The sequence below is a fragment of the Epinephelus fuscoguttatus genome, linkage group LG5 (assembly GCF_011397635.1).
Source record: "Epinephelus fuscoguttatus linkage group LG5, E.fuscoguttatus.final_Chr_v1".
NCBI classification, from domain to species: Eukaryota; Metazoa; Chordata; class Actinopteri; order Perciformes; family Serranidae; genus Epinephelus; species Epinephelus fuscoguttatus.
Genome location: NC_064756.1, coordinates 21,412,319 through 21,436,054, shown reverse-complemented (window position 1 = coordinate 21,436,054; position 23,736 = coordinate 21,412,319). Strand labels below are relative to the sequence as shown.

At 41.4% G+C, this 23,736-nt stretch overlaps 1 protein-coding gene across 3 annotated transcripts in view; it reads left to right on the top strand.

Annotated features, from left to right (window-relative positions):
• The first annotated feature begins 10,397 nt into the window (after positions 1-10,397).
• grik4 (glutamate receptor, ionotropic, kainate 4) overlaps positions 10,398-23,736 on the top strand; it is a 421,740-nt gene continuing 408,401 nt past the window's right edge. For 2 of the 3 annotated variants that reach the window (XM_049576055.1, XM_049576053.1), the window contains exon 1: positions 10,398-10,749. The gene's annotated coding sequence lies outside the window, so the exon portion shown is untranslated. Of the gene's footprint in view, positions 10,750-12,822; positions 12,906-14,953; positions 15,113-23,736 lie in introns of those variants that run through there. The other variant, XM_049576054.1, reaches the window with a different exon arrangement.

The window sequence follows — 23,736 nt, the reverse complement described above, 5'->3', positions numbered from 1 at the left end:
AAGTGAACAAAACGACACACAATCATCAGAATTTATTGTTATTATTGTTTCAAAATGCTCCAGTTTCCTTTTTTATTTCCTGTGGGTGATTCCCCATAAACCCCCTTCGAGGTAGATTATAGACTGAAAATAGTTCCCCCCTTATTATGTTTTATTACCGATTGCCAATCAAAACCTCAGCTCGTGCTTCATCAGGACTGTGTAGGTGTGGTTTGATCATGTTTGCTTGACCCTGGCCTGGCACCATGAGCAAACTGTCATTGGTTTGGTTTGAAATATTTCTAAATCCTGAACAGTGCCCAGAATTGTGTGTCACTGTTTTCAGATAAGTGCGAGGAGCCCGGAGGCGTTGAGAAAGACAGAAAACCTTTCATGTATAACTGTAACTGTTATTGTGTGTCAATGTATGACCTCATCACTTACTGTTAAAAAAGCTAATTAGGGGCCTTTAACTCTCACTATGAGGCTGACAGAATAATTGGAGATTTACTCACGGTGATGAGCGATCTCTGATTTCGGTTCGCAAAGTTCAGTGCGGAGTTCACACCAGCTGTCTCACAGAAAAGGAACCTCTCAGGTTGACAAGTGAATAAGAGAGCCCATGCCAAAACAGCTGTCAATAGAATAATGCTTTGAATGCTAATGAGGGAAATTGCTGACTCTCCATGTTCTGATTTGTCAGTGAATTTGATTCCCCGTTAGTGCACCTTGCCAGCTTCCTTCAATCAATAAGCCAGTAGGGATGCACCCACTCTCTGACTTCAGCATAAATGTGTCATCCATTGTGAGTTGCACCACGCACTCTTGTTCGCATCATAGTGAGGTGACTGTACCCTTGTCCTGCCATTTCAGCATCAGCAGCCTCATTCACATCCATCCCACCCACACATGGCTGCAGCTCATTGGGGATTTAAGACTTTGTCAATAATGCCTATTGCAGTGTCAGTGTGCTGCCTAATTACGTAATGGCTCTCGCGCAAATATGGTGTGTTTCAAGCCAGACGTGGTCATGCAAACATAAATCAAGGCGTACAGACTTCACCCGCACAACAACAGATGGCTGAGAGACAGAGGCAGACTCTCAGATGACATGGCTTGAGTGCAACATATTTATGTACACGTCTATTTTTGTGTGGCTGATTTTTCCATCTTGCTCCAGCGACTTGTTCACAGTTCAACTCCAACCCAATGCTACATGGCACTCAGTAGAGCATATACTGTGCTGTAACTGTGCCTCAGCAAATGCTATGCAGCTGTCAATGCCGCCAGTTCCACAAGTCAGATTTTCAGCCACAGTTAAGAGTTTTTTTTCCATGCCCCATTAACAACCTATTTCACATCAGGGGATGCGCGCCTCTATGACAGTGCCTGAAATGGGACATCAGATATGGCCGTTCATATTCTAGGAACTGTTAAACTGCAACTCTGCACAGCATATCAGTCCTGTTCAGTGGCTATTTGGGCAGCACTTTCTCCACTGCACTGCACTTAGCCTTTTAAACACCGACAGTGCATTTATGTCTTCACTGTTAAAGTGTGTCAGTAATGTAGGAATTGTTTTCTCTCATATCTGTTGATGGTGTAAATATGCTCATAGGGTGCATAGATTATTGTGAGTCAGAGTCAGAGTCAATGAATTAACTGCTTTTTTCAATATTTATACTTTTAGTTTATCTATTAAATTCAAAGTGTTTGGATTGTTTACTTAATCAACAATTAAACTCTATTCAGACTTCAGCATTATACTTTTTTGCAAGTAAAATCTAATTCCATTGATAAAAAAAATTCATAGATAGTTTTTAATAATTAAAAAATAGCATGACAGAACAATACAAAAAGTTTTAAAGTAAAAGGCAACTGACCCTTTGTTAAATACAGCCCCTGGACACCAGACTGCCCAATTATAACGTAACATCGGGCCGGCTCAGACCAGGGTCCAACAACAACACAGCTGTGCTTCATTGACTCTAATGCAGTCGTTTCAGATTTCCTTCATTTTCAGGCTGGTTTTGTGGATTTGGAGCTAAATGTTGTGCCTGGGGCACGTCGTGTATTAATGATACTCGTTACCTGGAGAGGTTGGAAAAAGATAAACGTTTCTTCCCTGTTCCAAAACCAAAATCAAACCCTGAAAAGTGTAGGGTTAGCTAGCTAGCTACTGAAGATACAGCCTACTGAATGTATACACATGCTGCTTTTGCTTTGTAATGATTGTAACAGTGAAACAAAGGCCGACCCTGCTGTACAGGAACCAGTGAAGGGAAGCAGGGAAACTTTGCTGATGTTCAACCAGCTCTGTGTCATCGCATGAACGTTGTTTGACCTCCCCCAGAGATCCCTGTCAGTCCGGCGGCGGAGGTCCAGGTGTTGGCAGCCGTTCATCTGCACACACTGTGATGCCACACAGCTGGTTCAATATTAGCAAAGTTTCCCTTTATATTCATTGTCTTGTGTGGCGATCAGCAGTGATGTGGTGGTTCACTTTTACACTGTGATCTGTAGCCTATAGTTCGGCTTTAGCTTCTAACTGTCTTTGTCTTTTAACCTGTTGTTGCTGCTGAGTCAGTTTGACATCCTGGATATATTCTTCAAACACAGACTGTAGACCCCTCTGTCTGCTTCTCTCTGGAATCACTGTTTCATTTTTCCAAAAATATGATAATATTTCTTCAGGGAGTGCAGTTAGTTACAGTGTGGGCTCCATGCTTACTCTGACAGCTTGTCGGACCATCACAAAGGGGCGGGGCTTAGCAAAAGGTCAAATACTTAAGCGTAGAACTACCAGGCCAGAAAAACATTATAGATATTTTTGGATGCATTTGCTCAGCCCCCTCTCAAATTGCCTCCTAATCAGATGCATTCATTAATCAGAGCACTCACATGAAAATGTATCACTTGCAGAGTACTTTCTGAACTTCAGCTGAACTAACAATTCTCAGTTAAAGCTGTTTCTATGTGTGCCTCTCCCTGCTCCCCGCTGATTTTGACAGAAAATCTTTAAAATCCTTCTTAGTGTAGGCATACAGTGCGCATACATATTACAATATCATCCACTGTGCTCCATAACAGCAAAATCTCTTCATTTCTCAAACCAAGCATGAAGCAGAGCTTTATCAAGTCCTGTAGATGAGACATACTCCTCAGTGTAGCCATTCTCCAATCATTCTCCAATCAATCCTATCATTATAACACGAAAAGTGTCTTATCAATGAGATTTTTTGTTATAAAATGAAAATATCTTGTAAAAAACATGAAAAATATTTTGTTATAACAAGAAACTGTTCATAATATTATTTTTATTTCCTGGCCTGTCAGTTCTATGCTTCTCTAAGTAATAATATAAGTTTCTGTTTTCTTCGTTTTCAGTGTAGCCTGAGGAAAATTCATCCCAAAGCTGACAGGCTCATATTATATGAGGTTCAAAGGGCTGAAATGTAGTGGGACCAGATAAAGCCATACATTAAAAGTAATCAATAAAATCATAAAACCAGTTCTGACAGCATGGAAATGATCTGAGTGGAGTTTTTCTCAGGAGGGGTGGATTTATGGTCAGTGATGCATTAATGACAGAGAGCATATAAAATCCAATGTCAGTTAAAGAGTTATTTTGATCAGTTCGATAATTTGATCTCAATATCATTACGTTTCTATAATGCACAAAAATCATTATATTGATTCATGCTCTGTGTTTTTATGCACATTTTTGTTGTCAGTTAAATGTATTACTCCTTGTTATTTTATCATGGGAGACATCATGTAGCCATTTGTTCTGTCAAACATAGTATAACAATTCCCAACACAGTAATTTTCACACATTACACAACGTTTTCAAGTGGTATTATTGCTGAACAACCGGCTTGCTCTCAAAGCCCAGCTACCAGCAACACAGGACACTTTGCATCTCGTTTTCCACAGTAACTTCATTTTTCCATTTCAGCTACTGGGTATGGTAACTGCAAAGAACTAACATTGATACTCTATGGTAAGTGTGGATAGCTACTGGGGAGAACAAAAGCACTAACCCCTTGCTGTTGCGGTTGTGCAACACATTACCAGGCAGCAACTTCCAGGGCTGAAAAATGAAGCTGAAACAGAAGTGCCAAAAACTGCAGTTCTTTGAGCGGCCACTTGAGGCTGGCTCCAGAAGCAAGTCAGTCCCCATAGACCCCATGTTAACATGCCTGACTTAAAAGCAAACAAACAGGAAAATGATTTTTTTTTTTTAATCTATAGCTAATTTCTATGTTCGTGACAACGTTAAGTGGGGTGAAATTTTTATTTAACTCACTGCCTTACATTTTATTAAAGCTTACAGTTATGCATATTTAAGGACAGGGCCACAGCAGTGACAGTGACAGTGACAGTCACCTCAGTCTATAGCCCTTTTTAGATAGGAATTGTGCAAATTTGCAGGAAAGCCAATCAGTCTTTTTTCAGCATTGGCAGTATAAAAACAAAATCGGGGAGGGCGGAAAATTGCCGCCTACCTACTTTTATACAGAATGCGCCTTTTTCAGGGCAATGGGGGGCGTGAGCAAGTAACAAAACGTGTAGCTCAGCGTGTGACGTAAACAGTGACGTGGAGGGAAGCCGCAGCTAGTCAGGCGGCGGTAGTCAGGCGGCAATTCTCTCGTAAACTGGCCCGTCCTTCACCGTCCCCGTCATCTGACGGTTCATGGCCTCTGCGTTTGCGAGGACAAGGAGGGCGGGCAATTCCTTGTCTCCTCAGTTGCTCATCTTTACAGTGCCTGTCAGGTTTGCGTTTCCCTCTTGCTACTAGCTGCTCACTAATTCCTGCTATCATCTGTTTCCTGTTTATCCACCGCCAGTGGCTCGCACGTGCAGCGTCATCAACAGCTCCTCCCACAAGTCTTCAACAGCCCCTCCTGTTGCGGAGGGCTGCCTCAGTCTGTTTAAACTTAAAGGGTTCCACTAATATGACTATCCAATGAGGCAGAAAAATGGGCGCCTCGGATCAACTCACCTTTCCACCTCTGTGTGTCTACTCACTTGCAGCTGGCCAACAAATCGGCCCAACATTCGTGGAAAATCTGGCAGTGTAAAAGGGGCTAGTAAGTCATATTCTTCCTTTGCTCCTCCACAGTTTCACCCTCCAGTCTCAAAATGCCGAACTTGAGACCCCAAAACAAGAGTCCACAAACCAATGGGTGGTCACAATAGCTACATCCATTATTTTACACAATTTATGTTGATTACTCACTTCCTTTGTGCCAGAAATTGAGCCTTCATTTTCCCAGGAGATCATACCTGGTGGCAGAGAAAAATTTATAGTGAATGCTGGGCTATTGGAAATCAATATAAACATCAGTGGTGTCATTATTTTACAGTTGTACAGCCACAACATCGTGCAACCAACTTTTACGTCACAATGATAAGCTAAAGCAAAAAGTGTCTATTATTATCTTTATTATCATTAGTCTATTTTCACTTTAAATGATATTTGTTAGAAACTTAAATCATCACCTTCTATTTTACAGGTCCCAAGAGTAGCCTTTAGGTGAAGAAGTTGTATGGCGCCTCTCGTGGATCCAAAAGGAACTATACATAAAGTCTCAAGGGAGGTAATGAAGCAGTATCCGGGAAGGCACATCCTGATTGGTCGGCTACATTGACGCTTTCCTGTGTGCAAATGCGTGCTCGTGATGAGAGGAGTCTTACCCAAAGAGTCCAGTAGAGGGCGGAGCTTGTGTGAGATAGAACATGAGTCAGCATCCATTAGGGATGGACTGCAAGTCTGAAAAAATATTCTGGGGGTGTATGGTTAGAAAGAAATGATCTTACCAGACCTCTGTAGGTTGGTTCTCATCTCTGCCTGTGGCTCAAGGGTCGAGGTTACATTCGTCACGACCAGCATAACACACCCAAATCTCTGACCAAACTTGAGTTGCATTGTGGGTAATTAAGGTGCCAGTTTTTGACAGGGAAGAAAATAAAGAAGTTAAAGGTTTCTGCTGCATCTTGACATCTCTTGAGGCATTTAAAGTGACTCTTCCTCCTTGTTATTGACTGACATGGTGTTTTTGTCAGGTCACCCTGTTTTGTTTGTGTTTTGTGTCAGCAGGGACAAACTCCTGATCTGCAAGATAATAACAGTGATTGAGCCAATAAGTTTGGAGCACAGCAAATAGTCAAACACATATTCGGTGTAGCTTTGTGTTTGTCCCAGGGGGCTTATGAAAAATTAATAACCCTCTCGGCCTGCATTACTAGACGCAAATATCCCAATACGTTTCCGTTCTGGCCACATATAATGGAATGTTGATTATGGGTACCACTTCATTGAGTCCCACTTGAAGCATGCTGATTTCATTTTTATCAATAATAGGTCATAAATTACTCAACACATAGCTGACTGTATGGTATGCAAATTGCATTAGTGATAATGCACTACAGGATATGGAAAAGCTGCTGCCGTGTTTGTGCATATTAGAGTGTTATTCGTTTATTCGCTGTTATTCCTGAGGCTCTATCTAAATACGCCTGTGGATATATGCTGCTGCAGGTGATTTCTAAGGAATAAAGCCCTTGTGTAGTTGTGATCCAAGAGCGATGCAACAAGAAAACATCCCCAGTCTGCTATCATGGGAAAAACATCCCTCAACTTATTTTCCTCCCATCCTGCTTGTGCGTGACACCATTCTTCGATTCTCCGAGCACTTGTCTTTTGAGGAGCATGGTTGCGTGTGGATGGGCTGCTCTTCAGTATCTCTCTGGAGCCTCTCCACTCCAAAGACATGTATGATATGATTCGTGGGTGCACTGAAAGTAGCATGGTGGGCTGGGGTGAAAAAGTCAAGACATAATGTTCATGTCTAGTTACATCAACCTCCACCTTTTAGACAACATATGGTGTTTAATCAGAGATTTGAGTCCAGATGTGAACCATCTGTGTGTTACAGAATGGACATCTTTCTCTATTGTAGCTGCAGCTCACCTTTTCTCCCACTGCACAATGAAATAGTGGCTACTCCAGAGTCTTGATAAATGCACTGGCACCCCTACCAATTTTTCACAGCAGTGGCCAGATGGGGCTGCTCAGAATCTTGGGTTCTCTCACCAAAACCAAAAACCAAACCTGAATATCAGGAATTTGCTTGCGCTGGGGGCGGCACGGTGGTGTGGTGGTTAGCACTCTCGCCTCACAGCCAGCGATTCGATCCCGGGCGTGGGAGCCCTTCTGTGCGGAGTTTGCATGTTCTCCCCGTGTCAGCGTGGGTTCTCTCCGGGCACTCCGGCTTCCTCCCACAGTCCAAAGACATGCAGATTGGGGACTAGGTTAATTGGTAACTCTAAATTGTCCATAGGTGTGAATGTGAGCGTGAATGGTTGTTTGTCTCTATGTGTCAGCCCTGTGATAGTCTGGCGACCTGTCCAGGGTGTACCCTGCCTCTCGCCCGATGTCAGCTGGGATAGGCTCCAGCCCCCCCGTGACCCTCAAGAGGATGAAGCGGTTAGAAGATGAATGAATGAATGAATGCTTGCGCTGGTGTAGTATAGGCTAGTTGAAATCTATTTCACTATGGAGAGTTAATATTATTAATTATCCATTGTGTATAGACTAAAACGAGTACAGTTAACACTTTGAGTTCCACAACAATCCTGTTTTAATGTGTAATGTATCTGTGCCAAGTGATTTATTGTTCTCCAAATAGGCTGGTTGTCCTTTTCTGTAAATAGACAAATAGCTTTAATTTGAAGTACATGTATTGTAAGGAACAAAACATTAACTTGGATGAAGCCTTCACAAGTTTAGGGGAGAGTCGTGGGCATTAAACCAGGGGTGTCAAACATATGGCCCGTGGGCCAGAGATGGCCCACCAAAGGGTCCAATGACTAGATGACTAGACTAAGAGGTTCCAGGTTTCAGGAGCAAGTTAAACAATGGGTTGCCTACTTCATGTAAAATTCTGCGTCAGAGGCGTTTCCACCCTGACCAGAATACAGCTCTCTGACATAACGAAGAACACTTACTGTGACCATGTTTAAAGATATTGAACATTGTGCAACATATTGTGAATCAGTAGCTTCAGTTCAAAACAATTTGTATGTACAGTGAGAATAAGACGGACTGAATGTGAAAAAAACATTGAGACATACTGTTGAAATTGCACTTATTTTTCTTTAGACATCTCAGGCTGTTTATCTGTTTTGTAAAAGGATGAACCTATACAGACTGTACTTGTAATTCCTTGCACACAAAAAGGGAATAAAGTGGAGCTGATGATACTCATAGGTTATTGCGCAATGGTTTTATTGGTCCGGCCCATTTAGGATCAAACTTGGCTGTATGTGGCCCACAAACTAAAATGAGTTTGACACCCCTGCATTAAACCCATTTTCATTCAAATAACTTGAAGTGAAAGTTCAAGGAACCCCTTAGAAAATGGCCATGCCAGTTGTTTCCTGCTAAAATTTTGCCTAATTTTGGAGTGTTATTGATGGTTGGTACCAATGGATGCCTGAGTTTATCCAGTTTCACATAATACCACTGACTTTGCACAGTGTTGAGGGTAACGCATTACACGTTACAGTAATATATTGCTTTTTTGCAGTAACATTTCATTCAAATAAACACAAGAAGTTTGTGCTCTATCAGCACTCAGTGAATAACCTCCTAAGCCCTATGATAAGCTGTTATGGCAAGGCTTAACTATACAGACCAGTGAGCAGTGATAACTAACATGTCTTTGGGGTCATCAGGTGGGAACCTCCTTTCACCAGTGTTTCATCTAGTTGGTCCCACGACACCTCCAGGAGGCTAGACAGTGATCTCTAGCGTCCCAGAGACGCTCCCCTAATGCCAAGTCTCACTGCTCCTCACAACAACCCAACAACCTCCTTTACCTTACTTATGCATGGCTTTCTCAGCCCAAACAGCACAGCCACCTTCAACCAAACCCATGACCCTCATTCATTTATAATGCCTATTGTTTCGTCTGAGGTCACTTTGGTGAAAGTAACGCAAAAGAAATGCATTATGTAACTCACTACTCTACACAGAGAGTAATATTGTAATGTAACTAATTACTTTTAAATGAGGGTAACAAGTAATATGTAATGCATTACATTTTGAGAGTAACTTGTCCAACGCTGCTTTGCGATAGCTTAAAAAATGAGCATGCCATAGCCTCTCAAAGACAGTAATATCGTCCTCCAATTATTTTCACCTTGGGTGGTAGGGGGCAGCCATGGCCCCCCTGGCACCTCCTTGGCGCCGCCCCTGGGTGAGTGTAGGAATCGCTTGGGAAAAACAGGTTTAACTAACAACCAGTCAAAGGGCAAGAGGCAGCATCAGTATGACCTTCTTGTTGACCCATTGAATCCCCACAGATCTTGACAGATGTAAAAGTGCAAGCCAGGGCTGTAGGCTGTTTGTTGATTGGCGATAAGGTCAGTAGGAGCTGCTCGATAGAGGGTTGTATTGTGCTTCTCACCTGCTCAGGAGGGAGAACACCTTGTTGCTGCTCGGTGTGTGCCCTCTAAATGTTGCTGTTGCATTCCCAGTAGGGGAAAACAGATATTTAAAAAATGTGTTTACATTTCCACCTGCCCTGAGGCGCAGTAAGCAGGTAGGGAATATATTTATTTATAGCAAGTTGCATCAAAGTGATGTGTGCAAAGACATAACTCCTCTGTGCACATTTATTTTCAGTGAAAGTCATGATTTATTTTTATTTTTATTAGTATACAGCCATGTTTAAAAAGATTTAAACGTTAATGTGTGCTTTTTCTTTAATGTCAGAGGAGCTTTATCGTCGCTGACTGCTTCCAAATGTTGAAGAAACGCAGCTCTGACAAGCTCCGGAGTTTTCGACGCTCCTATAAATGCATCAAGAGTCCAGAGCGTCTTCCTTTTCACGTCTGGTCAGCCTCGGTGTGAGAGGAAGGCACCAAAAAAAAATCCCCTCTGACTGTGAGTGTGTGTACGCAAGAAAAAGGGAGCGAGACTTCGCCTGCACCTCAATCTGCTCCGCATCTTTCCACCGGACCGCAGTGGATACAGCCGGCTGGAGGGGACTAACACACCTACAGCACAAGATGTAAAGGAGGTGTTTGTTTTTTTTTTGTGTGGTACAGAGCGTGTTTCACAGGTCCGTTTGTTTTAAGGAGCACAACACAAAAAGCGAAAGCACTGCCAGGCTTTTTCTTTGCGCTCTTCCCTCACTGCTAAGTGGGGATGCAGGATACGCAGCATCACCGGCATCGTTAGAATAAAACACCTTCCAGTTCAGCAGGCCGATCAGATTTCAAGGCAAGTGAGGGATTAAGGAGGAAAAATAAAAGTCTCCACCGGTGTGAAAAGGACTGCCTGTCTTCGGAGGATAAAGTGAGCAGGGGGTAGCTATTTTTCCAACTATTTGGGAATGTGGATGTTTTTCTATTCTCCGGGCGCGCTAATGCCCCACATAACAGGAAATGATTTGGTCATCTAAAGATCAAATATAACTGGACTGCTGTTGGTGTTATCGTTTTATCTGCCCAGCGAGTCTCGGTGTGTGGAGGGAGGCGCGGAGCAACATCCAGAGAACTACACAGAGAGGGGGGAATTGAGTTACATCGCAATTACGCTTTTCTTGCAAAACGGCGTATTTCTGCGGGCAGCGGACACACACACACACACACACACACACACACACACACACACACACACACACACATCAAAACCTGAGCCAAACTAACTGAGAATTTATTTCAGGGCTGGACAACAGGGAGCACACAGATAACCAGGTAAGCCAAGTTTGTAAAGTATAAAAATGCATTAAAAAGCATCATGTGGGAAATGTACTGAATGCGTAAAAATGTGATGAAGGTAATACACTGCGTCAGTGAAAGCTCATTTGTAATATTAGGCTTCATTGTGCAGCAGAAGTTGAGACATTGATTATCCATCATGTGCTGGCTGTGATTTGGTGTCTTTACCTGTCTGACTGTGACTCCAAACACTCGCTCTGCCGGATTTCTCCCTGCACATTTTCTTATTTCTATATGTTGCGTTGGTGAACTCCTGCTGTAGCCTAATTGTTGCATGTTGGGGCTGAATGGAAGAAAGGGGTCCTCGTGCAGCAGAGATTAACGACAGGGAGTGAAATCATTAATTGGTGGGAGGCAGAGGCCGAGGACGTTTCAGTCGTGACGGATGATAGGACGACTTACAGTGATAAAGTGTTCAATTTAAGTGGAGTGATACAGATCAAGCGTAAATTCATTAAGGGGATGATCGATCGCTGGTGTGGTTAAGTGTTGATTTAACACTCCGTCCAGACTTGGATGTGGACAGTTTAGACTTTTACTCATTTTTTTTTATTTATTTATTTTTACTAAAACGAAACAAATAACCTGAACGTGATGTTGTAATGAGATTTAGTGAGAGGGGATGGTTGGGGAAACGCATGAGCTAATTGTTGGCACCACCTTGTGGTTCATTTTAGTGTCTGTTTTTGGCTCCACTTGTGGCATCCACAGGTTTTTGCTGTGGATGCCAAATCAAACAAACCCCCTTTTTGTTTATCCTCTCAAAGAATTAATGTGCTGTGAAGTGATGCAGCGGTAAATTAAAATGTGGGAAGCATTTGACCCGCAGGCAGTAAATGGTCATAACCACAAATAAAAACAGCAGATGTGTTTTCAACAAATGCATCTGCATATGACTGAACGGGTTGATTATCCATGTTAATATCTACTAATGCATGTTATTTTGTCGTCCAAATGTAAATGTGTGATGTCTCTATGTGGGTTTGGCTCATCTGCACCCCTGGTTAAAGGTTGCTCCTACTATTTGATTATATTTTCTGTTGTGTGTAGGAAAAGAAAGTTATCTGCACTTTGCTTAGTCTCCATTTTTTCACTAAAACAGTTGCTGAAGACTTTATTGGCAACTGCCTGGTACCCACCTGTTAGTGCAACACTGATGCCAGCTGCTGCTAGCATTTCTGCAAGCTCAAGTACTTTGTGTTGATCCCAAAATGAATAAATGCTGCATCCATAAACACAAACTGCTTTGCTTGCTGTCTTGTTATAAGTCAGATATTTGCGCCACTGTATCAATTTCATGTTCATAAGTTTAGCTGCAGCCCGGCAATTCAGGTGCACACTGTATTTGATGCCAAACTTTACAGCTGACGCCCCAAAGGAACACTTAAAGTCTCGACAGCTCATTAATTGGGAATGGTGATAATGTTGGATTGGCGTTAATGTGCAATTATGGATTGGGCGCATGTCAACAATTTATTGTCTGGCAATCCCAGTTCTAGCTGTTCTGAAATAGAGTGTAGGGTTTGAAAGCCAGCAGCACCAGCATGTGGGGATTAGTCTTTAGGGGTGGCCACATTAAGACTAATTTGGTGTTACTGGACAGCCATTTACACAGGTTTGTACAGCCAGATGGTTAGAATAAAAAAGTTATTAAAGCTACTTTTATGAGATGGAAACTGAAATTGCAGTTCCATCACAATGGACCAAACTCAGTCCACAGAAAAAGACAGGTCCAGATAATACACTGACCTTGAGTTAAGATCATTTTACAAGCTACTATTTCCTGTATTTTGCCTTTTTTCAGGAGAGAGTCCATTTTGTCTATTTGTGTGTTCACTTCACTTAGGACATCAGGTTATTGCATTACTGAGGCTGGAAATAATAGAAAATGTACAATCACTAAAGATCTAAGTGAACCGATGCAGGTCAGGTGATTAACAATGAGGTCATGCTCTGGATTTAAGAGGTTGGCTAATGTTTTATTAATGGTCAACTTCCACATTTCCGTTTTTTTCCAAGGCTCATTGAACACACCATGTCAGTGTGTACCGGGTGTGCACGCGCAGTGATGCAAGTTTAGGAAATAAACAACTAACGTCACTGAAACGAGTCAAAGGTGGTCAGAGGTCGAGGTATGTTATCTTTAATTTAGTTCCCGACTTGTGTTGAAGAATATTTAAGCCAGTAGCAAAGTTCCGCTCTGCTTTAGGAGACATTTTGTGTCTCGTGTATCTGCTGTATTTTACGTCGTCACCTGCAGGCTGAAGGTTCTGCTGGTTCCCAACAGTTTATTTAGGTAACAAACGTGATAGAGACAAGACGTTTCTATAGTACAGCTGCATCACGAAATATAGCTTGAGCTAAATTTAAAAGCCACTGTCTTAATTACCAGCAAGTGTTGACATGAGCCACTAACGTTACCTAGCACATTGCGACTCAATTAATGTAGAGGTTAGAGTAACTAGAGCGAATACTTTTAATTACGTATTTGGATATTATTGTCATTATCATTAGTGGTAGTAGTGTTGATGAAAGTCACCTGGCTGCCTTTGCTGAAGTCGCGGCCAATTTTCTTGAATAATTATATTCTTGATTAAATTGATGTTTAAAGGAGCAGTGTGTAGCGTTTAGTGGCATCCAGCAGTGAGGATTGTGAGATTGCAACCAGCTAAACTTCTCTCCTGTGCCAAGCGTAACTGTTTGGAGGTTTTTAGCGGGAGCTGAATTATCCGCATAGGTCTCCTCCTCTCCAAAATAAACACAGCAGGTGATTTACGCTGGTAAAAACACTGAATAAAGCAGTTTCACATTACAAATCATTGTTTCTTTGATGCTGTTTGGCTCATCGCAGATAGATGCTAGCCCAGCACCTTGTAAATGTGTGCTCACCTTTTCTTTAATAACTTGAGATCCAGACGTTCAGGAGGTTTTTAGCAGGAGCCGAATTAACCACAGAGGTCTCTTCCTCTCCAAAATAAACATAGTAGGTGATTAACACAGGTAAAGACACTTAATAAAGCAGTTTCACCTTTAAATCAGTGTTTTTCCAGTGCTGTTTGTCTTGTCACGGAGGGGCTGCTAACTATGTTGGCTGATGCAAACATGCGAATGGCCCTATCTAGAGATGGTTTGTCTATTCTGGGCTTCGGTAGCAAGAAACATGGCAGTGCAATATGGTGGTGTCCTATATAAGGACCCACTCCCTATGTAGATATAAACAGCTCATTCTAATTCAGATTCAGATTCAGGCTCGGACAACTTTATTAATCCGACCAGGGACAATTTATTTGAAAAGCTTGCCTTGCACACATACTATAACATAACATACAGTAACATGTAGACACATAAATAAATGAGTAATAAAATAAAAAGCAGAAATAATAATATGTCAAGGAGTTGGAATAAAGGAATCTATAAATAGCCTAATAAAAGTCAGTAGACAGATGATCTTACAACAGATAAAAAAAAAACAGTAAAAACTACAAAAACAAAAAATTACAGAGAATTTAAAAGACGAATAGTTGAGGGAATAAAAGATTTTGAATGCCAGGTTGTTTTACAAGCAGGCAAAGCGTTACGATGTCCTGATTGTAGCAGAGAAAATTTGCCTGAAAGAACATGTCAAGAAGAAGCTAAAATAGTTGTGGCTTTCTAGAGGATTTGTTGACTGCAAAAACCAGTCAACTTATTTTCATGTGATTAAACACAAAAGAAATTATATAATGTTCTATTGATGCCAATATATCCCCCTAAATCCTACACACTGAACCTTTAAAGTATTAAACTATGTTTAACTATTATGCATTACATTAAAAGATAAATTAAACTAAAATCTTCAATAAGAAATGTTGTTATTGACAATTTGCTTGGGATCATTAATTTCACTAAGATATTTGTAAAATGATCACATTATGTGATTGCACTGTTGTGATATCATTCAGCTAAAAAGCAGTAAATATAACATTAAGTTATTGCTCAGACGGAAACCAATAACACTATATTGCTTTGTAATGAAAGCCCTTTGAGGCAAATTTAGGATTTGAGTTGTATACATTTATTGACTCGACTTGCTCCAGACCAAGTCCCTTCAATTATGTTGAAATGCAGTCTGATGATATTACTTTTAACAAATCACCCACCCAAAACAGACGCTGGAAAATGTTTAGTTTGCTTTTGATAGAGTGCTGTGGAGGAGTGGAGGGAGCAGCAGATCAGAGCAGCTTGACGCAGACCACTTAGCATCAGGACAGCACAGAAAGGGCTCGACCAAGTCCCAGACCAGCAGCAGATCTGTTCTGAAGCAAGGAGGGGGCTCAGATAACAGCAGAGTGGCCTAAAGGTAAAATCTCTGTCACAGATGTTCAGTCTATTCCTCTTCTGGATTTTCACACAAAACACCACATTTCTATTTTTAGTGGCACTAGCAAGGCTTTATGGCTGTGTTTTCGTGCTGCACTCGGCGGAGGTGCAAACTCTGGTAGATTTCCAACTGCCATTTGGTGCAAATTTAATTTTGTGTCCTCCTGTGCCTGTTTGTGGATTTGATGGCTCCGTTTCATAGCTCTGTTTCGGAGATGGGTGGAATGGCGCTGCTCACTTCACTCACAGGCTGCTGTTTATTTGTTTGCGCGCTCCAGAGTTCACTTGTTTGCAGTGCTGCGCCTAACGAAACAGTTCCACTGTTAACAGAGCACAGTGGGGCGTTGTTGACAGCTGGCGTACCTGGAGCAGTGGTTGGCAATTAGGTTCAACCAAGGGCCAGTTTTTCAGCACACTGGGGGCCAATGCTGGTTTATTGTTTGCAGCAGAGACACAAATCTTTGTGTTTTCAGTCCCTTTGTTTGAGCATTAATATTTTTAATCTTCTTTGAATTAGCCCACACATGATCTCACTCAGATTTATAGTATGCGTAGTATGCATAAATTTACAGCTTGGTCAGGGGCCAGATTTGGCCCACAGGTTGCTATTTGCTGACATCGAGGCTACAATAAACAAATGGCTGGAGGTACATCAGGCTTTTTATGCTCTATACTTAATTATACATATTGCACTAAATATATATAGCAATCATTCAAATATTGCCTTGATTAGCCCCACTACTGAAACTGCAGATTGGCTCTGAAAATCCCTAATTTAAGATGGTACACGGAATTGTATAGTGATAAATATTTATGATTATGGTAATTCGCTTGCCTTCTACCACTACTATTTGTTAAATACTACATGATTACTAGCAAAACAAATAATGATAATTAAGCTACTAGTGGCACTTAAAAAGTAAGGGTGAATACCTCATTTGCAGAAATGGGAGCCGGCTATTAATCATCATACACACACCAGAACCGCAGCTCTGTGAGAAATTACTGTGATTGGATAGATGAAAGTTCAGAAAGATGACTTGCATGTGACGTGATGAGAGATTTGTAACTAGCAATTTAATTTGCGATATACGTCATTTGATGGGATCCTCCAGCTTCACATTCTGGTCAGTCAGAGTCAATATGTAGGTGTTTAGCTGGCACCTTAAAATGTCTGCTTTGGTTAAAAATGCAGCCTGTGTGTTTCCTTCTTTCGGATTAACGTCCATTAATGTGTCTCATTTGTACAAAATAATTAAGTTATTGCAGTCAGGTGCACTGAACTAATTATGTCGGTTTGGCAAAGTCACTTGGACACTTTACGAGTAGAAGCTTTATTAAGCATAAGCACATTCATTCAGTCATTATCCATAGCTGCTTATTCTGGTACATTGTTAGTGGTGGTGGTGGTGGTGGGGGGGAGAGGCGGGGTACACCCCGGACAGGTTGCCAGACAATTACAGGGCTGACGCATAGAGACAGACAACCATTCATGCTCACATTCACACCATTGGTGTTAATTTAAAGTCACCAATTAACCTGCATGTCTTTGGACTGTGGGAGGAACCTGGAGAATACATGCAACCTCCACGTTGCTAACCACTCCGCCACTGTGCCACTCTGCATAAGCACTTATTAAACAAGATTAGGCAACTACCTTGTGCACTATAGATTGAATCACCATGATGTCGGGCTTGTAACAACTGCTTCTGGGTAGAAAACTGGAAATTGATTTCACTTGTGGAGATATGTGAAATGGGCAGACTTGTTCCTTCTGTTTCTTTCTGGTATCATTTTCAGCTGTAACTTCAACGTTTAAAGATACATAGTTTAACACGGTGGTCCCACCCATCTGACATTTCTGCTGTGCTCATTTCATTGCGTACTGTGCTGCTTTGCTTGTTGTCCTTGAAAACCCAAATCTACTGGCACTGAAGTAAAGCAATGTTCTGCTGTAGATGGGACCGCAGCAAAAAATATTTCATCCTCCTGAAAAGACTTAAGTGTATGCTATATTTGGAATGTTCTTACCACTTTACCTTACACACTAATTGATCGAGGCAGCGGTGGACCAGCAACTCCCAAATTTTTGCAAAGTAGAATTACTGTGTTTGTCAAAGGAGTCTGCTGGGTTTTAGATAATGGCCTCAGTTCCCCATCTGGTAAGTAGTGAAAATATTCTAAATATAGCGTGTATTTATACTAATATTGATTTTTGTAGGTGGGCCATTTTTTTATGTGGCTAAGAGCTAACCAATTGTGGCAGCGCTTGCTAAGTGCTGTTCCATTTGATGCATGTGACGTGGCGGTTTTCTAGCGGGAAGTTTTTGTGAACAAACATTGTGATTCAGTCTGTAACCCAAAATTAGAAGACATAGTACCATCTTGTGCTTTTTATGTAGTAAGAATACAGTCCTGAGTTTCCTTTAATTTACAGGTGTGTTACATGAGTGAATACACGGCCCGGCTCTCGGGGTCTGTGTGACATTGTCTTTCTGAGGTCTTGGCTGATGGTGCTGAAGGTTAATTATCATCAGCTGCTCTCTGTCTCACAGTGAGGGACAGAGTGACAATCACTAGTCCTTAACGAAGTCTCTTCTCCTGTGAGTGGGAAGGAACAGCGCTGTCGTGCTCTGCATCTGTCCTACTTCATTTAGCCAGCCGTCACTGCAGCATGGCCACACTCATGACTGAATGCTCACACGTAGTGTACATTAAATACGGCTTCTTTTTTTTTTAAAGTGAGGCTGTTTTGTCTTTGCGCTGAGGAGGCTTTTTGTTTTCTTCCTTGCCTTCATAGGTCATGTTTAACATATTCATTGTGCTAATATAGCCGGTGGAGTCGTTTGCTCAAGGTTACACTAACAATGTCCTTCACACGATAAACACGGCATGCTAATGGCACTCAGGTGTACCTCTTCACCTTCCTGATTTCCACTCTCACTATACATTACCTGACAATCTTCAAGGTTGAGTGTTTAGGGCATATCTGTGGAGGGCTGCAGTGGAGTGTTGGCTGGCGTAGATCCACAGATGCTTACTGAAGTGGGAAAAAAGTCACTTGTACTTTTAGCTACAGGTACTTCTTGCCAGAGAGGATGCCATTGATAACGCCACCTACAAAGTTCTGATTGGCTTTGTAGGGAAGCTAGGGAAACAAGACATCAATAAGAACACCAGAACTGCTTGAACCCCTGAAAAATCTGAAATGTGGGCAGCAATTCAGAGGTCTGGAACCAGACTAGCTTTGGCCTGCAACAAACTTTATTTCAAAGTAAAAAAAAAAAAAAAAAAAGTTCTTTTTTGCCTCCAATTACCTTTGAATTACACTTAAATACTTACTCTGATTTGCCTGTGAGTGAGCCAACTTGAAGAGAAAGGTTATGTTAGACGCGGCTAATTGATGATGTCATTGATCTATGTCAGTTAAAAGACTGATCGCATCTAAAGTTGACCTGAATGTACAATTACGCAGTTGAGCAAGATGTCTAGTTATTTTTAAATCTACCTAGCTGCGGCCAAACTTTAACTGTCAAGGCTACATTACTCTATAATCATTATGCATAGTTTGCCCACGTATGGAACAAGATCATTGCCGCAAGCAGTGTCATTGACATTGTGTCTGCACAGCAACCTTTCCAACTATGTTACTTTTTAAAAACTAGGCTCCAGACCTTCAGATTCACATTCTGCTGCGGAGCGTGTTGTTGGAGACATTACTTCTCACTGCCCCAGGCTTTTTGTGCACACAACACTTTGACTGAGATGAAGGAGAGGGTATTACTTTGTCATCCAAGCTCCCATAGGTCAGCATTAATTTAGCTACAGTCAAACAAATTCCAGAAAGTCTGGTTCACATTCAGTTAAACAGATTCATGTTCAGGCAAAACTGAAACGAGCGTTGCAATAAAACTCATAGTTGTGTTTTGCAAAAATAAAACAGAGAAATATCTTGCTGCTACAACACCGCAGGAAAGCCCCAATTTGTAGGTACCTTTGCAGGGATCAAAGCCAGTGCATACGGGGTTACATTCGGTAACCATGTACTGCAGTGTTCCTCTGTTTTCGATGGTCTTAAAAACTGAAGAAGCAGGAAAGAGCTATGAAACTTTTAATTACGTGTCTCACAACATGTGGTGAACTGCTGTGTTGAGAGATTTTGTAACAAAACAGGAAGGACCATGATAGATAACACTGAAAAAACAGCAGAAACAGTTTGTGAGTGAAAGTAAGCCTAGCTCCTGTAATATCCTAGAATTTGAGATTTCTTATTCCTCATTCCTTGTGAGTCCATACAATTATCTGGACTTTTCACAGAGTGACAAGTATACTGCATTTTCTGAACTAACATTTTTGCAAAGTGAATAGTCATCATGATGGAGCCAGTCTGTCTACTGGTCTGTTTGTCTGCATCCATCCGATGGAAATACTCAAACACACAGAGAAATAAAGTTATAGAGGTGGAAAGGCAAGTAGAGTTTTCTGCCTCTGTTTTGAATAAGTGCCAGGCTGAGCAAACATGATATTACGTCTGCAAGGGCCATTTGCAATGTGCTGACAAGAAAAGTGAAGTAAGATTCATGGTCTCATTGCTTTCTTGATCAATTGATGGATTGGACATGGGAGCCCAACTCCCCAAAGTTGTGAAGGTTAACCAGCTACCGCACATCCATCCTTTAGCCTCTGAAGCATGCACGCAGAAACCAGCGACGATGCAAGGCAAAGACGTGTCATTTACCTGGAAGCTGGTGTACTTCAGGGTACATTTGACAACCTAACAGTACACACAAGACAAATCCTCTTTCAGACACACTTTAGCAGTTTTCAAAATGTAACAGAAGAGAAGAGAGTTACTTGCGGGGCCCCCATTGTAAAAACATAGATCCTTGGAGATAAGAGCTTAAGAGCCTGCGCAGGGTTGTCGTTTTTGCACAAGTCATCTGCTGTTGTCATGTTACATCTTTGTGGCCCAGTTGCAAGCACAGCACAAGCCAGTGTCAGGTCACAGCCTGGTCGTGGAGAATCACTGACTTACAATATGTATGCGATTCCTCTTGGGCTCATTTCTTTTCTCATTTTTCTTATGACAGTATGCCTGCCTATGTGTGCACAGTGAGCCTTTGGGAGTGGTTTATCTGACTGTCTAAGATGATCCATATCCACTGCACTACTTGTCAACTGTTTAGACAGTGATAAACGAGAAGTAGAATATGTGCAAGGCAGGCTGCCATAGATAAAGCACCTGCTGGGATTCTGACCTACCTGCGGTCAAGAGAAAAGAGAAAACCTAGATGGACACACCAGAGATAGATGCGCTCTTTTCTACATGCCCAGCAAAGAAGTGCCAGAGACTTTCAGTCAGTGTTGATGTAACGATACTTATAGGCACACAGCAAGCTAGGGTTGTCACAAAAACCCATACTTCTGTACCACGTCAATGACAAAATTCTGAAAACGTGATGGTACTCTTTAGTCTCCAGTGCTGTTGGTGCTTTAGGCACAGGGGATGCAATTCTCCTGGACCTAAAGTGGCAGCGTGCACGCCTTCAAGTGCTCTAATCTGCCCTTAAATACCAAAAAACAGAACTCCTACCAGCACGGAAGAACAACAGCAACACGTACTGTAGAAGATAGCAACAAGTGAAGCTGCAGTGACAGCACCACCTTGACCTGTCAAAAGAAAAGCGTTTTTTCATGAGGCCAGCGTATATTTTTAAATTCCTTGCAAGGTGAACAACATGAATTTACACACTACCTCGAATGCCGGCAGAGTGATGAGGTGCGAAGCAAGTATTCTGCTTTTAGCGCTGCATGTTTGGCTTTTATTTTTATTATTTTTTTTCCCTAGTTGGCAAGAGTTAAAAAAAGTTCAACAAAATCAGTCAGTTGTCCTGGCTGTCCGGTTGCTCTCAGCATGTTGTTGTCAGCACTAGTTGCTTTTGGCCAAAGATAATTTTGTTGAGAGACAAACACCGCTTTGTCATTTTATTGTTTTAAAAGAAAAGTCTCTTGTTAGATATGCTGTCTAGTTGATTGTCTCATTGTGTTAGTTTATGATGGGTAGTTAACACCTAGTTTGGTAGGCCTAGTTGTTGGGTATAAATAACAGACTGCTGGCAGATACTGAACTACGGTGGCCATGAGGGTCAAAAAACAACAACATTTCCCAAAACACTACAATATTTCAGAAAACAAAACAACATTTGGGGAGACTTGGGGAGTACTATTCGATAATGAGACCTTGTTGCTGATTGGACGCGCTGTCTGTCTGTCTGCAACAACTGTAAGCACTTCTTCTTCTGTTTGATTTCTAGTGGACTGGATACATCGCAGCACATTGCTGCCCCTTACAGGTCAGGAAGTTAAGATAAAATCAAACTTTATTTACTCCTAAACAGGGTTTCCAACTTGGCAACTTTCTCTCTAGATTTAAAAACTTTGTTTATAAAAAGCGACTAGTGACAAATTTAGCGATGTATTCTCAGCATCAGGATAAAACAAGAAATGTATTTAATTATTAAATATATTATATTTCATTCCCATACATGCTATGCAGGATTACCCATGACTCCTCTGCTGAGTCTCTCCTTCTGTCTCCTTTTGTGCTGTAGCACTGCGCAGGCACCGGCTGGGCCTGGGGCAGGTGCAGGGCAAGCAGCAGGGATGCTGCTGAGCGTCCTTCGTTACTGAGCCTTCATTGAGAATCGAGCGCTATTGATCTTACGCTCCCAGTTTAGACAGGCAGACAAGAGAACCGGCACAGTTAGGTCGGTTCTAAAAATCAAACAATACCACAAACTAACTGCCTGATGGTCGGGCAGCGGAGGACCAGAGAATTATTATGTTCGTTGGAGTAAAACTATTGTTTCTGCCAATGGAGTCTGGTGGCTTTGAGGAGAGCAAAACATAACAGCATCAGTTTCCCATTGTAAAGGCTGTCTGAAAGCATAGTGACGCAGTTTCGCTGCTGCCCCCGTCAACTGTTGCCAGAATCCTTTGACACTAATTTTTACTTCACAGCTGTCATGCCATTCAAAAACTTTGTTTAGGATTTTTCTGTCGAATTAAATTCACCAAAGTTGTAAAATGCTTCCATTTCTGTCAGAGTATGACTGATTATTTTTTTTCCCACCACCATTCCCTCCCTCCTTTCACATGTAGCATCCACATACCCCTGGATGTGGAGCTGTGGACTTGTGTCTGGGCAATAAAAGTAATGAGATCCATGATAATACGTAAATTCATCAAATTCAGTGTTTCATATAGCTATTTTCCAAGCTTCTGTAACGTTAGTCCACCTCACAAACACCTGTGAGACTACTTACCTGGGAGTAGAGCAGACAGCAGCTTCGGAGACGGACCTTCAGGTGCTAGCCGTTCCTTTCACTGCAATAGTAGTCTCATAAGCTGGGAGTTTGGCAGAAAGGACCGCGGGGTAGCAGCTATGCACAGTGTAGACTGCTGCACAGCAGTTTCCCTTTAGGAATAAATAAAGTTTTATTTGATCTTATACTCCATACCTGTGACAGGCATCAACATGCTGCAAGGCATTCAGTCCACCAGAAATCAAACAGAAGAAGTATTTACATTTGTCACAGACAGTCGTGTTTTTGGAAATGTTACTTAGACCTTACTAACCACTATTTTAAGTCTTCCATTTTTAAGCAAATTGTTTTAAATTAATTGTTTGAAGTTTGTCACTTCATAAGCTCTTCATCGGCGGCGATTGTCCTGTCAGTTTGTAGAACAAAAACATTTACGTAGAGTAATACATGACTGACCCAGAGATTTTCATGATTATCATTCATGGACAGCTATGCTATTATCAATAAATATAACCCTATGTTTGGATTCCGTTATTGAAAATTAGATAAGTGTACAGTTAATGGAATATCTCACTAAATGCAAATTGCTAAACTGATCAATTCTTCTATAAATTGTTTTAGCAACTTTACTAGAATATTGACCACCAATACAGGCCTGGAGTCAGTATATATATATAAAAAAAAAAATATTATTAGAAGTTGAATTGTATTGCAAATCAGAAAATCATAATTAGAAATTTTCCCCAAGTCATTCAGCCCCACTACATTGTCACTTTTGTACACAATATGTGTTTTAAATTGATTTAAATTTGATTTCAAATTCTATTGTTTTTTATATCTTAAAACAGTCTTTGTAAAATCTTCTATATACTTAACATATATATTTAAATCTAACACTATAAAAGGTGTAGTCAGTGATTCTAATCCAATACGCTTTTCGTCAAATTCAGCTAATATCTCCTCAAAGTCTGCCAACTATCTATTTGGTGTGTCCACTGAAACAAAAATCTGGTGTGGCTCGGACCAAGTCACACAACACTATTCTAGCCTGGCACCAACAGGGGGCATCGTGCTTGTGCACAGGACAGGGAAAGTTCCATGGATGTAAAAAGAGAAGGACAGTAAGGGCAAGAGGGATGGTAAATCTGGCACATGCTAGCATGCTGAACTTCACAGCACATTGCCAAGAATCTTTCTCCAGAATTGCTGACTCCACCTTTAAGTAGCGATATACAGTGCAGTATATGGCATGTTATTGATGTGCATAAAATATATATAG